Genomic DNA, 15,783 nt, shown 5'->3' on the forward strand with positions numbered 1-15,783 from the left:
ACATAAAACACAGCACCATGAGGGCTGCTACAGGGGAAAACCAATTCCGGCTCAGCCAGACCCGGTACACTCATGAGGCCCAGATACATGAATTTGCTGAAATCCTTAGTAGATACTCAGTTTCAGGGATGTGTCTGAGTAAGAAAGCATCTGGTACTGTCAGTACCAGCTTGGTTAAATGATTGCATGCAAAATTTATCTCCTACTCCATTTGGAGCTCAGCTAGTGAAAGAGGCCTAGCTGTTTCCAAAGACTACACTACGATGTCTTCTGTTACCCATCAGCATGTCATTGCAATAACAAGTCAAAGGGTTTCCTTAAATAAAAAAATCTCATAAAGGTACCGAAATACTGTAAATTAGAATTTCTTCACTTAAATCTGTCAAGACCTTCCAGATGATGAAGGTCTGATACCTTGAAACACCACTATCACCATTGATGCCAGTTAACTATTTTCCAAGTAGCTATGTCCCAGCTTTTATCCAATATAAGACACAGAGATAGTCTTATGTGAGTCATGGAGGGCAGCTTAAAACTTCCTCAAATACTGGCTTCCTTTTCTGGTGCAGCACATTGAAAGAGTGATTTACAGTGTCATGGTGAATTCCACAGCCACCTAGTAGCTATTCCTGAGCTGTAAATCCAGCTTCAATGGAAGGTTAATCTGTTGGTGTTTTATCCCATAAGTAAACCCTCCTCTCTGCCAGGGTTATAGAGGTGATCACATGTTTGGCCATACTGAGAGTCCTTGGTGTGGCTGCTTGCTCAGCCATGGGGTTGACTTCTGCTCTGCTCTGTGATGCCTTGATTACTTTATGGATTTTATTTTTAGGTACATATGTCCCTGTTACAGCTTCATTGCTGCAATTTGGCCAAAGTGTCAATTTCCTTAAAAACCTCAGTTGGGAGGGATTCCATGGGAAGCTTCCATGGAGGATAAAGGAGCTAGCGAGTACTGAGAGTTTTTCAAGAATGCTCTCCTGGAAGCACAAAAACAGTTCATCCCCCTTTAAAGGTAAGGGGAGCAAGCAGCCCCTTGGCTTAATTGCGAGCTTCTGAGTGTCCTGGTTTAACCAGGATAGGGTTAAGTTTCCCCAGCAGTGGGGGGGAGCTCTAGCCGGGTTATTCAGATACCATGCGGACGTCACATCCTGGCAGGTCACATTTTCCTGGCGCGGGAGCGCGGTGCACTCGTGGTTTTGTACATCGTGCTTCCCACTGCTGTATTTGGTAGCTATTTTTCTCTGTTCATTGCTATCACTATTACTGTTATTGTTATTGCTGTTGTTGGTTGTGTTGCTATTGCATTGTTGTATTAAACTTTTCCTTATTTCAGTCTTGGGGCTTTGTATTTCACTCCCTTTGTGGGGGAGGGGCAGCGGCCGCGTGGTCTCAGACCCTGACAGAGGCTAAACCACTACACTGAGTCTGCTCAAAACCAAAAGAGAAGCATACCAGAGATAGAAAAGTGGATGAATACCCATTGAGAACTACAGGAGCATTGCCAGGGTGTGCAGAAATGCAGTTGGAAAAGCAAAAGCCCAGCTTGAATTGAAATTGGCCAGACATGTCAAAAACTACAAGAAAGGGTTCTTCAGGTACATAAACAACAAGCAGAAACAGATGGAAAATATTGGCCTCACCAGGAGAGGTGAGTTAGTCACTAACAATGCTGAAAAGGCAGAGGTTCTCAATACTTTCTTCACCTTTGTCTTTACCAGCACTGTGGGCCCCCCGGACTTGGGAACAAAAATCCAGGTTGATGCAAACACAGACCCACCATCAGTGAAGGAAGAGTTGGTATGTGAACTATTACAGGAGCTTGACCCCTACAAATCGATGGGCCCTGACAATATCTACCTGAGGGTATTAAGAGAGCTGGCTGACGTCATTGCAAGGCCACTCTCCATAATCTTTGAGAAGTCATGGAGATCAGGGGATGTCCCAGAACACTGGAAGAAAGCTAATGTCACCCCCATCTACAAGAAGGGCTTAAAGGAGGATCCAGGAAATTATAGGCCCATCAGTCTTACTTCAGTCCCTGGGAAAGTTATGGAACTAATCCTCCTGGGGGCTATCACAAGTCAAATGACGCATGTGATAGACAGTAAACTGTTTGTTCATCAAATTCCATTGAAGATACTGGGAGCTCGTGACATGTTATTCCATAAACTATGTTGGCCTAAGCTTAATCTTAACTATTACACTGTGTAACGACTAACTGACTGTAAGTGCTTATCTAAGTTGAAATGCTGAAGCAAGGACTCCTACTAGGCAAAAGACTGAAAAGAGGGAGAAAGGGAAGAAGGACAAAGGGGAGAAAGACAAAGGGAAAAAAAAAAAAAAAAAAAAGAGGGTAGTGTCTATATTCTGTAAAATATAAACAAAGACTTTGTGAGCCACTCTCAGGAAAGTAGGAAATACGAGGAGCTGGTGACGTGAGGAAGACCCGGATGGAGCGACCCCCTAGCTGCAAAGTGCGCAGACGGAGGATACACCTCTCAGAGAGACCCGATAACGGAAGGCGGAGGATATAAAAAAGACGGACCCTCGGGAAGTGGGTGCGCGCCGTTGGTGGAGCAGGGACTCCCCGGCCGCCCAGCGCTGTTTTGCTTATTGCCGCTTGCTAAAATAAATAATTGAAATTTAATTTGTCCTAACTTGCATCATTTTGGCAAGATAGTCTATAACAAAATTGGTGCCGTGACTCGGATAGAGGCAATCTGGTGGGAAGCCCCATACGGGGAGGCGCGCCCCGCTGAGTTCAGCGGCCCCGGCTGAGTGCTATCACATCACGCCCTCTACCGACGAACTCCAAAACTCGGCAACAAGCAAAAAAAAAAAAAAATACCGGTAACCCCGTAATCTTTGTGCACGAAGCCCCGGACGAAGACGCAGGGTTGCGTGAGTATAGGCCGGTTACCGTTCGGTTGGGGTTGGGTTTCCCGGAGCGTGGTGTGTGAGACGCCCAGCAGGGCGAAGCGAGTGCGAACCCCTCGGTAGTGCAGTTCCCATATCCCGCGAGGGACTGGGTCACGAAAAGGGGGAAGCGAATTGTGTGAGTGTGTGAAGGCGCTCCGGAAGATGGGACAGAAGAAAAGCAAGCCTTCTGATCCCATGGGTGATTTGGGACCCGAGGTGAGGTACCCCCAAATACCACCAGATAGCCCTTTAGGCTTGATGTTAAACCATTGGGAAGATTACCCCTCTAGGCGGGGTAAGGACAAAGCAAAAATGATTTATTATTGTATGGAAGTTTGGGGAGGGAAACAAATCAGAGGCGATCATCTCTATTGGCCTGTTTTTGGGTCCTTTGAAGAATGGGTCTGCCAAGCCCTAAACATTTATGTCAACTCAAGGGAACCCTTTAATTTAGAGGAGAGTGAATATGCACAGGTATGGATAGCATCAGATACCCGAATAAATCTATATCCTCTAAAAGAAAAAGTTAAGAAAAAGAAGGTACGTGATGAGGACGAACCTCCCACCTCTCCTCCTCCTTACATACCTCCACCCCCACCTCCGGCGCCTTCACCTCCTCCGACTGCGCCGGAGGACCCAGAGAATTCAGACTCCCCACCTGAATCCCCGAAAGAACCGAGACGAATAACCCGTAGTCAAACTAGAATGGGGTGGGGTGATAGTGGCTTGTACCCCCTAAGGGAGGTTGCGATGGGGGGACCCCAGCCTGGCATGGGATATGTGACTGTCCCTCTTAATTCAGGGGACGTCAGAGAATTTAAAAAAGAGATGGGGAACCTATTGGAGGATCCCTTAGGTGTGGCGGAGCGGGTGGATCAGTTTTTAGGACCAAACATCTATACCTGGGATGAAATACAAGCCATAATGGCTATACTATTCACTGTTGAAGAAAGGGATATGATCAGGAGAGCAGGAATGAGAATTTGGGATCAACAGCATCAGCAAGGTCCGGCAGCAGATATAAAATGGCCTCTAAATCGACCTAATTGGAATAATCAAAATGAAATCGATAGAGGTCATATGCAAGACCTGAGGACGATTGTAATCCAGGGTATAAGGGAATCAGTCCCTAGAGGACAAAATATAAACAAAGCCTTTAGTGAACATCAGAAAAAGGATGAAACTCCTACTGAGTGGTTAGAGAGACTGAGGAAAAATCTTCAGCTTTACTCAGGACTAGACCCTAATACCCCAGTGGGACAGGCATTGTTAAAGACACAATTTGTGGCAAAAGCATGGATAGATATTAGAAAGAAGCTAGAAAAAATAGAAGATTGGCAGGATCGGGGGTTGGATGAATTACTGAGAGAAGCACAGAAAGTCTATGTCCGAAGGGAGGACGAGACTCAAAAGAAACATACCAGAATGATGGTAGCTGCGATAAGGGAAGGACAGAGAGTGAACAGTGCTGGGAGAAAACAAGAAGGTCAAAGAACAGGCTATAGATCAAAGGAACTGGAGAGAGAGAGAGAAAAAGGGAGTATTGTCTGCTTTTATTGCGGAAGAAAAGGTCACACAAAGAAGAGCTGCAGAAGGAGAATGATGGATGAGAGAATGTTTAAAGAAGATTAGGGGTGTCAGGGGCTCTATTTGCTGGGGACCCGAGAACGAACTGAGCCCTTGATAAAGTTAAAAGTAGGTCCTCAGCAACAGGAGGTAGAATTTTTAGTAGATTCAGGAGCGGAGAGATCTACTGTTCAATCATTGCCCCAAGGATGTAAGATTTCATCAGAAAAAGTACAAGTAGTTGGGGCGAAAGGAGAACCATTCGGAGTACCGGTAATTAAAGATGTACTCCTTGAAACAGATTCTAAAGTGGGGATGGGATCCTTATTGTTAGTACCTGAGGCAGATTATAACCTACTGGGGAGAGATCTAATGATTGAATTAGGAATTAGTTTGGAAGTAACAGAACACAAACTTGAAATCAAACTATGCCCCCTACGGGTTGAAGATGAGACTAAAATCAACCCTGAAGTGTGGTACACTCCGGATACGGTGGGAAAACTGAATGTTGAACCTTTTATGGTAACCATCCGGGATCCTGAAGTACCGGTGAGGATTAAGCAATATCCCATACCTCTGGAGGGAAGGCAAGGATTAAAACCAGAAATTCAGAGATTAATAAAGCAGGGATTATTGGAACCCTGCATGTCCCCTTTTAATACTCCCATTTTACCTGTCAAGAAGGCGGATGGGGGGTACAGATTAGTCCATGATCTAAGGGAAATTAACAAAAGGACTGTAACTAGATTCCCTGTAGTAGCTAACCCACACACTCTCTTAAGTCAATTAGGCCCGAACGACCGGTGGTACAGTGTAATAGACTTGAAGGACGCTTTCTGGGCATGTCCCTTAAAAGAGGAGTGTAGAAACTATTTTGCTTTTGAGTGGGAGGACCCAGACACCCACAGGAAAACTCAACTCCGGTGGACAGTCCTACCCCAAGGTTTCACTGAATCCCCAAACCTGTTTGGGCAAGCTTTAGAACAAATTTTGCAGGATTACCAGATAGGAGATACCCTTACCCTAGTCCAGTATGTAGATGATCTTTTAATAGCAGGGGAGGATGAGGAAAGGGTTCGGGAAGAAAGCATCAAGTTGTTAAATTTCCTGAGCTTAAAGGGACTGAAAGTGTCAAAATCCAAATTGCAATTTGTTGAAAAGGAAGTTAAATACCTAGGGCATCGATTAAGTCAAGGAACTAAGAAATTGGATCCAGAAAGGGTGAAAGGGATACTTTCCCTACCAAGTCCGAAAACTAAAAAACAAGTCCGGCAGCTATTAGGGCTATTTGGATATTGTAAGCAGTGGATCGAAGGGTATAGTGGAAAAGTAAAGTTTTTATACACCAAAATAACTAAAAATGGATTATTAAAATGGACTCAGGAAGATGATCAACGGTTAAAAGAACTAAAAACTGAATTAGTAAATGCTCCTGTTCTGAGCTTGCCCGACCTGAAAAGACCATTTTTCTTATTTGTCAACACAGAGGAAGGAACTGCATTTGGAGTATTAGCCCAGGAATGGGCAGGAAAAAAGAAACCAGTAGCATATATCTCAAAATTACTGGACCCCGTAAGTCGGGGATGGCCTACGTGCCTACAAGTTGTGGTGGCAGCTGCTTTGTTAGTTGAGGAAGCGCATAAAATAACTTTTGGTAGTGAATTAAGGGTACTATCACCCCATAATATTAGAGGTGTGTTACAGCAAAAAGCAGAAAAATGGATAACCGATGCTAGACTAGTAAAATATGAGGCAATCCTCATTACGTCCCCCCACCTGACCCTTGAAACAACATCGTTACAAAATCCAGCCCAATTTCTGTATGGAGAACCTAGTCAAGATCTTTTTCATGATTGCCTCCGTAACATCGAGGAGCAGACTAAGATAAGACCAGATTTGGAAGAGGAGGAATTAGGGAAAGGAGAAAAATTATTTGTAGATGGATCCTCTCGAGTGGTAGAAGGGAAAAGAAAATCAGGGTATGCCATAATTGATGGAAAAACTTTTAAGGTGATAGAATCAGGACCCTTGAGTCCCAGCTGGTCAGCACAGGCATGTGAATTATATGCAGTATTAAAGGCTTTACAATTACTAAATGGAAAAGTGGGAACTATATACACTGATTCTAGATATGCCTTCGGAATAGTACATACCTTTGGGAAAATATGGGAAGAAAGAGGTTTAATCAATTCTCGGGGGAAGAGCCTAGTACATCAGGAGTTAATATCACAAATTTTGCAAGCTATACGAGGGCCCAGCGAAATTGCGGTAGTGCACGTAAAAGGACACCAGAGGGGGCTAAATCCTTTAGTACGAGGGAATAACCTTGCTGATCAAGAGGCAAAGAGAGCAGCGCTATCAGCACTGGACTTGGATGATCCGATAGAGGACAGAAAGCAGTGTGTTAATTGTGGAGATAATTACCTCCCCTGTTATGGTTGCTGGAAAGAATACGGAGTAGACGGTATAGAATGTGTATGTGAAAGACCAGGGTTTAAGTGGTGCTTTTTCCATGGAAAATCCTATGAACTTTTAAGTTTTACTGTTCAAGAACAAGCAAAATTAAATCAAATGGGGATTAAACAGAAAGCTAATGGAAAATGGGAACTCCCGGATGGCCGAAAAGTTCTCCCAAAACCCATAGCTACCAAGATAATGCAGCAATTCCATAAAAACACTCATTGGGGAACTCAGGCATTAGTGGATCAATTTGCAACTAAATACATGTGCATTGGGATATATGATATAGCCAAACGAGTGATAGGAAAATGTCTCGTTTGTCAAAAAGTAAATAAACATCAAATAAGAAAACGAGTATATGGAGGGCGAGAATTGGCTCATAGACCTTTTGCAAGAATACAAATAGACTTTACTGAATTACCAAAGGTGGGGAGGTATAAATACCTATTAGTAATTATAGATCATTTAACTCAATTCGTAGAAGCCTTTCCCACAGCCCGAGCCACAGCTCACACAGTAACAAGGATATTACTTGAAGAAATCATACCTCGGTATGGAGCAATAGAAGCAATAGACTCAGATAGGGGTCCACACTTTGTATCCAGAGTAGCCAAAGAGACTTTGGCTGCCCTGGGTACACAGTGGCAATACCATACTCCGTGGCACCCGCAGAGCTCAGGGAAAGTTGAACGTATGAACGGAGAAATAAAAAAACAACTTACCAAACTAATGTTAGAAACTAAAATGTCATGGGTAAAGTGTCTCCCTTTAGCCTTGTTAAATATCAGAACTCAGCCCCGAACTGATGTAGGCATTTCTCCCTTTGAAATGCTATATGGGATGCCCTATGATTTAGAAATGCCACCGGATCACCCCCAACTTGAAGAATTAAAGATAAAGTCCTACCTGATACAGCTAATGGCAAGGAGAAAACAACTACAGGCTCGGGGGATGGTAGTACAAAGGCCTCCATTGGATGTGGCCATGCATCAAATCCAACCAGGAGATAAAGTACTAATCAAATCATGGAAAGAATCTTCTTTGACCCCCCGTTGGGAAGGACCCTATGTTGCTCTTATTACTACAGAAACTGCTGTTCGGACTGCTGAGAAGGGGTGGACACACGCAAGCCGAGTAAAGGGACCTATACAGGATCCGGCCTGGAAAGTGACCAGCCCTCCTGGGGATCTACGAGTCACCCTTCGGAAAACCTGAAAGAACTCTCTACACATTGTGAGATAAGAACCTACGAAGGACTCGATGAGTGAGACCCTGATATTTTTGTCCAATTGAAACTTATATTTGTTTTCCTTTTATATGCATAAAGTGTAAAGTGTAATGTATGTAAAGAAGGCTGGGGGATTCATAATGCACATGGAATAAATCTTCGGTCTAGTTGTAATCAGTGTTATTAACGAGAATAGCGATTAACTAATCAGGCCCTAAAACTGGAGATTCTAAAACTTGGTAGAAAATATTTACTAAAGAGAGTGCACTCACTCTAATTGGCCTACTCAATAACACTCTCAGATCCTAAGGGTGATCTGTAGAAAGCACATCCTCTGGGTCCCCTGTCGTGAACCCGAGGTCAAAGATAAAAACTGGGAGACCTATGTGTCCCGGAGTAGAGGCAAACGTACCCCTGAAGAATACGGCTGCTGCCGAGAAGATGGAACACCCTGCTGCTCTAAGCAACAGAGTAGGCAGAGGAGGCAGAGACGTATCAAAGTGGGGAAAACTTTACTGCCCTACTCTGAAGAAAAAAGGACCTCTGAGGGAGAAGGGCCAGACGAGAGTGTCAGACACCCCGATACAAAAGAGACTAAGAAAAAATATGCAAATCTATAGAATCCCGTCAGCCTTCTATTGGAGCTATTGGATAGTCTGGCTAGGTGTATTAGCTACAATGAATACACTACCAGGATGGGCTAGAACGACTAACCAATCCCACCAACCTTTTGAACATACCCTAACTAATCAAATTATATGGCCTTGGACAGATGCTTATTATGGACATACAGGAAGTATGGATGCAGATTTGTATGGGACAGAGTTAGCAACTGCCATACTAAGCAATAACCTAACACTCCAAACATATAAATGGGAGAATTCATCCCATACCTGGACAGCTAAAAAAGGAGATGAGATACAGATAGGCTGCAGAGTATTCAATGTAAATGTGATAATAAGTCGGCACCCTTTAATTCAAACCGTCCGTCAGCCCCCTTTTACTCAAATCGTTATCAGAAACAAAACGGAATCTAAAATAACTCAAACCCGTTGTGAGTCGGAAGCCTGTTGGTATGCATTTACTGCAACCCAACCGGTGTCCATAGTTTGTTTGGGAGGGACCAGGTCAGGAGATCAAGCTATATCTTTCCGATTTCCATTGAATATACAGGAGGAAACTACAACAATCACAACCCACGCTCCCAAAGAGACTACTCAGACTACTCATACTGTTCCAACACAACCAACAGTCGTGCTTAGCCCAAGAATTTTTAAAATTGGACCATATGCAATTAGAAATACAGGTAAACAACAAATGCTGTTTAACCCGGCGTGGTCTCTCAAGCAAGTTGAATTGTTAATGCAAAATAATGTTTCAAATATTCAGCCAGCATGTTCACCTTTCCTAAAGACTTCTTACGAGGGATGGACAACCTGGCTGCAAAAACAAACTCCTCACACAAAAAGAACGCAGAGAGACTTAACCGGTGCTTTGGGAACAGGATTGGGAGTTTTAAATAGTATTGATTCGGAGGTGATAATGAACAAATTGGCTACCTCAATTAGTGATTTAACTAATATACAAAGGCCTTTGCGATCTTCCTTATTGGCTTTGGGGGCTAACCAGTGGCTGTTGTCGAATATATTACCAAAAGGGGAAAAGGTAAATATAAAGGATCATGAATTGATTACAGACGCACTCAGTGTGCTCCAAAATAACCTCTCTTTAGCTCTCAGCTGCATCCAGGCTCAAATATGGATGCAGTCGATAGCTGCCTCAATTATAAGAGAAGGTGAAGAAGGTATTCTTCCTACTGAAATTCGAAGAATAATTTGGGACAGTGCTACTAATTTTGAAAAGAAACTCCAATCCTGGTGGAACCTGGTAAACTTTACCTATGACCCCATCACAAACACAGCTACTACCTTTATACTCACTATTTACAATGCCACCATATACCAAATTTATCCTATCATTGCATTAGGGCTGAATCACAACGGAACCATACTCTATCCTTCTGAGCATAGAGTATGGGCCCGAAAGGTAAACGAAAAATGGCAAACTGTCAATCTAGAGTCTTGCATTGTACGGGAGCAACAAGGATTCATTTGTGAAGGCAATGCAATTGAGGCACAAGATATTTGTTTAGATACCGAACAAAATATTTGTCACTTTGAGGTCCATCCCAATGAAAATCCTAAAACAGTACTTATATATATTGGCGAAGGTTGTGTATGTTTGAGGACGGTTTGTGAATTCTTAACTGTAGACAAGATCATAATAGAGACAAAAAATTATTCAAATCTCTGTGTTTGCAACTTCACAAAGGTAATCGGATGTGACTTTTCCTATTTAGCCCCGGTCACGTCTTACCAACTCCTGCAATCCAATTATACATTAATACATAATCTACAACCTACACCCATTGGAATGAACCTCACTTTGGTTAAGCAGTTACTTCAACACAAAGACTTAGTTAGAATTTTAGAGAAAGTTAGAGAAAACGGACAAAAAACTCTAATAACTGTTCATCACAATGTGGAAGAAATACACCGAGTCTTGGAAAGAGCAAAAAAGAATGCAGAACATAACTGGTGGGACACCCTTTTTGGATGGTCACCTACTGCTACAGGCATCTTGAACAAGTTGTGTCACCCCATTGTGGTTCTCTTGATATTAATCTTAATCAGTTTGACTTTGTCAATAATATTATATGTCATAACTTGGAGAATGATGCAACGGGTAACATATCTGATGTCTGTCGCCCGTCCAATACTCATTAAAGCCAAAAACAATCAATTAGATGATGACTTTAAATTGAAAAAAACTCTCCTGTTAAGTCAACAAGAATTGCAACGATTTGATGAACAAAATGATAAAAAGAAAAAGGGGGGATTGTGATAGACAGTAAACTGTTTGTTCATCAAATTCCATTGAAGATACTGGGAGCTCGTGACATGTTATTCCATAAACTATGTTGGCCTAAGCTTAATCTTAACTATTACACTGTGTAACGACTAACTGACTGTAAGTGCTTATCTAAGTTGAAATGCTGAAGCAAGGACTCCTACTAGGCAAAAGACTGAAAAGAGGGAGAAAGGGAAGAAGGACAAAGGGGAGAAAGACAAAGGGAAAAAAAAAAAAAAAAAAAAGAGGGTAGTGTCTATATTCTGTAAAATATAAACAAAGACTTTGTGAGCCACTCTCAGGAAAGTAGGAAATACGAGGAGCTGGTGACGTGAGGAAGACCCGGATGGAGCGACCCCCTAGCTGCAAAGTGCGCAGACGCAGGATACACCTCTCAGAGAGACCCGATAACGGAAGGCGGAGGATATAAAAAAGACGGACCCTCGGGAAGTGGGTGCGCGCCGTTGGTGGAGCAGGGACTCCCCGGCCGCCCAGCGCTGTTTTGCTTATTGCCGCTTGCTAAAATAAATAATTGAAATTTAATTTGTCCTAACTTGCATCATTTTGGCAAGATAGTCTATAACAACGCATGTGATTGGGAAAAGCCAGCATGGATTCACCAAGGGCAAATCATGCTTGACAAACCTGACCACCTTCTATGACAAAGTAACCTGCTTAGTTGATGTGGGGCAAACAGTGGACATTGTCTATCTGGATTTCTCCAAGGCTTTTGATACAGTTCCCCAGTCTCCTCCTAGAGAAACTGATGTGTTACAGTCCAGACAAGTGGTCTGAGCAGTGGGTGGGGAACTGGCTGAGAGGCCATACCCAGAGGGTGGTGGTAAATAGCTCCTTTTCAAACTGGCAACCTGTCACAAGTGGGGTCCCCCAGGGATTGCTATTGGGCCCAACGCTGTTTAATATCTTCATAAGTGATCTGGATGATGGGATCAAGTGTACCCTGACAAAGTTTGCCAATGATACCAAACTGAGTGGGGAAGTGGACACTTTGGAAGGGAGAGTTACCCTGCAGGAAGATCTGGATAGGCTGGAAGAATGGGCTAACAAGAACCTTATGAAGTTCAACAAGGACAAGTGTAAGGTCTTGCACCTGGGAAAACATAATCCAGGAGTGCAGCACAGGCTGGGATCTACCTGGCTGGGGAGCAGCTCTGTGGAAAGGGACCTGGGGGTCCTGGTGGACAACAAGCTCAATATGAGTGATCAGTGTGCTGCAGTGGCAAAGAAAGCCAACAGGATGCTGGGTTGCATCAGCAAGGGCATCACCAGCAGAAATAAAGAAGTCATCCCACTCTACTCAGTGCTTGTGTGAGAGACTGAAATGTCAAATAATTGTCTCAAAGCTTGCTTGTGTGTGTGCTTTGAGTCATGGGGTGGTGTCAGTAATGCCTCGAACATTCATCAAGGACCAGCTGTGCCCTTTGTAATTAGTCTAAGGAATGTCACCCAAAGAAGCAGGAGTGTATCAAAGGATGCACCCTCCCACTCCCTTGCAGTTGTATTGACAAACTCCTTAGATAAGCCTCAAAGAGGGGGAAACGTGGACTGAGTGAAACCAGGTGTTTCTCATCAAGCACAAGGACCGCTGATCCCTGGCTCCATTGTGTAAGCCTGATACTTTGTGGCTCTATTGTGTACGCCAGATGCCATGCATGCCTTGCAAATGACTTTGCGACTTCACCAGTGAGGAAGTGATAAAAACTGATAAGAGGCAATCATTTTTGCCCCAGAATCCGGATGATTGCTCAAGAAGCATGAAGTCAGCAGATCTGTGGGAACTGAGGCAAAAACAAAGGTGGGCAGGGCGAGCACGACCGCCGACTTTGGTGGTGCACTCCGTTCCCCCTCAACGTATGCTCAGAACCCATGCTCCACCTTTTTCCTTGTCTCTCATGGAAATGAGTCTGTGGAATACCTTCCTCTCTTTGTCTAGTATGCAAATCAGCTGATAAGATGAGCTTAAAAGGTGACCGAGAACTTTGCTCTGTGTGCACCCACCACCGAAGAACTGAAGACTGAGGACCAACGGGACGCTGCTGGATCCATGGTGGTGACTATTCTTGTGACTCTATTCTGGATGCTTACTTGATTTCTGTCTTTTCCTTCCATTCTGTCCTATTGCTACCACTCTTCACTTTTAATAATAAAAACTGTTTTGGGTATACGGCATTTGACCTCATTTGTGTCTTAATCTCGCTCTTGGGATCATATTGAAACATCCCCTGACATTGGATCGGGACAGCTTGTTAGGCCACACCTGGAATACTGTGTTCAGTTTTGGTCCCCACTATACAAAGAAGATGTGGACAGGCTGGAGAGGGACCAGAGAAGGGCCACAAAGATGATCAAAGAACTGGGAAGCCTGCCATATGAGGAAAGGCTGAGAGAATTGGGTTTGTTCAGCCTTGAGAAGAGAAGGCTTAGGGAAGACCTTATCACCATGTTCCATTATTTAAAGGGTGACTACGAAGAAGATGGAGACTCCCTTTTTACAAGGAGTCACATGGAAAAGATGAGGGGTAATGGGTACAAATTACTCTGGGGAGATTCCGATTGGACACAAGAGGAAAATTTTTCACAATGAGAACAGTCATTGGAATAATTCCCCCAGGGAAGTGGTGGATTCCCAAACATTGGAAACTTTTAAGATTCAGCTGGACAGGGTGCTGAGTCATCTTGTCTCAACTGTGCTTTTGTCAAGAAAGGTTGGACCAGATGATCCTTGAGGTCCCTTCCAACCTGGTATTCTATGATTCTATGAACAGAATCACAGAATCACAGAATCATTCAGGTTGGAAAAGACCCTTGGGATCATCAAGTCCAACCATCAGCCCTACTCTACAAAGTTCTCCCCTACACCATATCCCCCAACATCTCATCTAAACAACCCTTAAACACATCCAGGGATGGTGACTCCACCACCTCCCTGGGCAGCCTATTCCACTGTCTGACCACTCTTGCTGTGAAAAATCTTTTCCTAATGTCCAGTCTAAACCTCCCCTGTTGGAGTTTAAAGCCATTCCCTCTTGTTCTGTCACTAATCACCTGTGAGAAGAGACCAGCACCAACCTCTCTACAATGTCCTTTCAGGTAGCTGTAGAGAATGATGAGGTCTCCCCTTAGCCTTCTCTTCCTCAAACTAAACCATCCCAGCTCCTTCAATTGCTCCTCATAGGATTTATTCTCCAGGCCCTTCACCAGCTTCGTTGCCCTCCTCTACACTCGCTCCAGCACCTCGATATCTCTCTCGTGTTGAGGTGCCCAAAACTGGACACAATACTCCAGGTGTGGCCTCACCAGTGCAGAGTACAGGGGGACTATCACCTCCCTACTTCTGCTAGTGACACTATTTCTAATACAAGCCAGGATGCTGTTGGCTTTCTTGGCCACCTGGGCACACTGCTGGCTCATGTTCAGCTGCTTGTCAATTAGAACCCCCAGATCCTTCTCTTCCAGACAGCTCTCCAGCCACACCTCCCCAAGCCTGTAGCAATGCATGGGGTTGTTGTGGCCCAAGGGCAGGACCTGGCACTTGGCCTTGTTGAAGCTCATCCCATTAACGTTGGCCCACCAATCCAATCTATCCAAGTCTCTCTGTAGAGCCTCCCTATCCTCATGCAGATCGACACTCCCGCTTAACTTGGTGTCATCTGCGAACTTACTGATGATACACTCTATGTCCTTATCAAGATCATCAATAAAGATGTTGAACAGAAATGGTCCCAACACCGAGCCCTGAGGAACACCACTTGTGACCGGCCGCCAGCTGGATTTAGCTCCATTGACCACCACTCTCTGGGACCGTCCATCCAGCCAGTGCTTGACCCAGCAGACCGTTTGCTCATCCAGGCCATGGGCAGCCAGTTTTTCTATGAGAATTCTATGGGGAACTGTGTCAAATGCTTTTTGAAAATCCAGGTAGATAATATCCACAGTCTCTTCCAATAGTCGGGTCATTTTGTCATAGAAGGAGATCAGGTTTGTCAGGCAGGACCTGCCTTTCATAAACTCATGCTGACTAGGCCTGATCCCCTGGTTGTCCATTATATGACTTTTAATGGCACTCGACCTGCTCCATGACCTTCCCTGGCACCGAGGTCAGACTGACAGGTCTATAGTTTCCTGGATCATCCTTTCTGCCTTTCTTGTAGATGGGTGTCACATTTGCCACCCTCCAGTCCAATGGGACCTCCCCAGTTAGCCATGACTTCAGGTAAATCATGGAAAGCAGCTTGGCGAGCACATCTGCCTTTGAACCTTTGAACTTACAGCACAGTTTGCTACCTACTCACCCTGCCAGTCCAGACTGGAAGCCTTGTAGATAGATTTCCTAGTCTGACTCAGGCACATCGAAGCTGCTGCACAGAGCTCTGCTCTCATCTTTGTTCAGGTTCTCTCAGTAAAGTTTCCAAATGTTGCTTTAATTCCTTTGAAAAATACCTGTCTCCTACTGTAGGTGATGAATGAAATCCTCTGTCTTGATGGGAAGTTTTGTTGCCTGGTATATGATCCCTTTGTTTTAGCAGGAAAATCAGCTCAGATTCTTTTGAAAACATCCTGCCAATCCTGACACATTACTGTATTTTGACTGGAGGAGTTAAACACACATTATAGGAATTTTCTGTTTCTGAAATGCAGTCATTATCAATAAAGAGCATACAGACTCTTGTCTTCTG

Source organism: Strix aluco, chromosome W (genome assembly GCF_031877795.1).
Source record: "Strix aluco isolate bStrAlu1 chromosome W, bStrAlu1.hap1, whole genome shotgun sequence".
Taxonomy (NCBI): domain Eukaryota; kingdom Metazoa; phylum Chordata; class Aves; order Strigiformes; family Strigidae; genus Strix; species Strix aluco.